The sequence below is a fragment of the Notothenia coriiceps genome, unplaced genomic scaffold (genome assembly GCF_000735185.1).
Source record: "Notothenia coriiceps isolate Sejong01 unplaced genomic scaffold, NC01 NC01_scaffold00008964, whole genome shotgun sequence".
Taxonomy (NCBI): Eukaryota; Metazoa; Chordata; class Actinopteri; order Perciformes; family Nototheniidae; genus Notothenia; species Notothenia coriiceps.
The window spans coordinates 95,095-98,013 of NW_011341665.1; the positions used below are offsets into that span (position 1 = coordinate 95,095).

Consider the following 2,919-nt stretch of genomic DNA (forward strand, 5'->3'; position numbering starts at 1 on the left):
TTTTTTTTTAACAGTTTAATAAATGTAAAATCATTGCCAGTGTTATCAGTTGCAAGTGTGTATTTGTTGTAATAATGACGAAAACATAATAGGCAGATTTCACAGTAATTATAGGCTGTGTGTGTGTGTGTGTGTGTGTGTGTGTGTGTGTGTGTGTGTGTGTGTGTGTGTGAGACCAGGTGTCCCGCTTTTTGTGGGACTGTACACACAGCATTTTTATTNAGGCTACAGCAGGAAGACAACATTTTCACCATCCAAATCTATGCTACCACCATATTTAGTAAACCACACATAAGATGAAGTAAGTCCATATACACAGCAAAGAAAAAGAATATGCCGGAAATAAAAAAAACAGGATGTCTTGCATTCTGCCAATCTTAGAGAATAATAGATTACAAGCAACAGGATTGAAGCATGTCACAGTATAATCCTTACAATTAGAATAATAGAGCCCATTTAATTGCATCCAACAGCACATTGTTAGGGCAGCGGCAGTACTGTATGTAGGTGACCAAATCCACCTGCCGGCACCTTGAAAGCTCAATTAACAAACGTTATACCTTTTTCCAAACTATTCCTTTAAAATATCACTGAATAAGTTTGCATTGTTGAAAGTTCATCATAGTTGTGTTTCCTTTTGCAGAAGGGCTGGGTTCAGAAGGGCTGGGTTCAGAAGGGCTGCACATGTTAGCAAAAATAATCACTGGAGGAGTATTTGTGCTGATAGTAGGCACCATGCTGGCCACAACTCTCTTCCTCATCAGAAAAAGGTGTGTGTGTGTGTGTGTGTGTGTGTGTGTGTGTGTGTGTGTGTGTGTGTGTGTGTGTGTGTGTGTGTGTTATATATTATGGAGGAGTATACAACATGATGTGTTGAAACGTTCTCCATGACTAAGAGGTTTACAACATGAGGTATAGCGAGTAAATCAGCATTAAAGTTAACATTTAAGAAAGAATAACATCTTCATCGTCTACAGTCGTACTGAAGAAGACTATTAAACTCGCTGTACTCAGTCTAGTCAAAACTTTAATTCATCAGCTTTTAAAAAAGTGGAAGAAAATTCCCTTTAAACATCAGGAAGTACTGTAAGATCGTGACAACTGATAACTATTAATTGCACAGAGAAGAGGTCTTGCAACGCATCTGAACAAAAGCCACTACTTCCTATTATTTGTATTTCTAAAGAGCACATTTTTAAAAAAGGTTATTTCTCAGAGTTATAGTTCCTTGTTTGTCTGTCTTTCAGATACGGTCCAGTGCCAAGAGACTGAACGAGAGGAGGTGAGCTGGGAGATGGTTTCAGGCCACAGCTTAACATGACTTTTTGAATTAGTTTGAACATTTACCCCAAAAAAAGCATTAAGTTCTTTGTCTAAAGAAGTTAATGCAAATAACAAAAGCAAGGTCCTTAAATAACACATAAGTGTGTTCTACTCTGATGTCAGGCTCAAAGTATGCACGGATGTCAGTCAACATACAAAGACTGGAAAGTGTTTCAAAGTCATAATATAGATGTCTTTTTTTCTTTTACAATTGGACACTATAACTTAAATGATTTTGTAATCATTCAGCAAACTTATCACATCCTCCCATCAGTAAGTTAACTGCTCCTGAAAGTACAAGTCCATGTTATTCTATATTTTTTGACAAATCCCATAAAAAGGCAAAAAGCAGGGCTTTCTTTGTTGCCAACTCAAACATGATTTAACGCTGCATTGGTTGGTGAAATATTTGCATCTGTGGATTAATACAAATAAGGGAGATTTTACAGCTGCATTTCGGTGTGTGAGTACTCAAAATACGGTACCACTTTACAATAAGACTTATAAAAGGTTTACGAATAGTTTTTAATTTATTTATTAATTAGGTTGTGAACACTTTATAAATTATTAATAAGCTTTTATAAGACATGAGATAAACAGGGCGACTGTGACCGGTTGCTTGCCAAATAGTGAGCCCACATGTGTCTGTACTGCTAAGCCTCATAGTGGCTGCTTAGCTTACTTCGTCTCCTTCATCAGCCAGCATCCTTGGTATCTGTTGCTCACTGAGTGGATTCTCGCTAAGTAGCCAACATAAGGCTTAGTCATCTTGCCAAATAGTGAGCCTGTATTGATGTATGTATGAAAACTATGTTAGAACTGGTTTAAAAATGGTTCTTAATGATGAATAAAGGTTTAGGTTTTCAACCTAATTCATAACCTAATTATAAACCCTTTATGAATCCTTTATTAGGGTAGTCTTATTGTAAAGTGGTACCGACTTTTCTTATATTACGTGTTCTGTGTTTTATTGGCTGATTTAAAGGTCCCATGTCATGGCCATTTCTACTGATCATAATTCCATTGTTGAGGTCTACTAGAATAGATTTACATTGTTCAATGTTCCAAACTCACATTGGTTTCTCAAACAGCATCTCTGTATAGTATGTGTATTCACTCTCTGTCCTACACGCCTTGTTGGAGCTCCTGCCCCTCCCCCCCTGGGTGTGTGTGTGTGTGCGGAGCCGTGGCTGAGAAAAGATAAGGCTGAATGAGTGTGTGTGAGGAGCTCCGCGGATTGGTCCATTTGGACCTGGGTTTCGTTACGACACTATACTGAGGAAGAAAACAATGGAAAAAGAGAAATGTCCAACGAGGCGTTCTGGGGCAGCATAGACAGGTCTTCTCTGTGTTAGAGTTTTACTTGCTACAGGGTGTACTTTGAGGGTTTGTGACTCTGCAGACCGTTTACATGCAGAACGACCTTCATAACACACAAGGGGACGGGTAATAACCGGAAAAGCATGACATGGGACCTTTAATGATCAATAGAACCCCCCAGGGGAAACCTGAAAATCAGCTTAATAGGGCCCCTTTAAAGTATGTAAACATATCCTGAGAATGAACAAAATGTGTGCCCTTTAGGTAAGAAGATGT

At 38.4% G+C, this 2,919-nt stretch overlaps 1 long non-coding RNA gene across 1 annotated transcript in view; it reads left to right on the forward strand.

The window, feature by feature from the left end:
- LOC104944946 (uncharacterized) overlaps window positions 1–1,863 on the forward strand; it is an 11,260-nt gene extending 9,397 nt beyond the window's left edge. The window contains exons 2-3 of the long non-coding RNA XR_798285.1: window positions 644–770; window positions 1,248–1,863. This is a non-coding gene — a long non-coding RNA (uncharacterized lncRNA). The remainder of the gene's footprint in view (window positions 1–643; window positions 771–1,247) is intronic.
- Window positions 1,864–2,919: the final 1,056 nt, after the last annotated feature.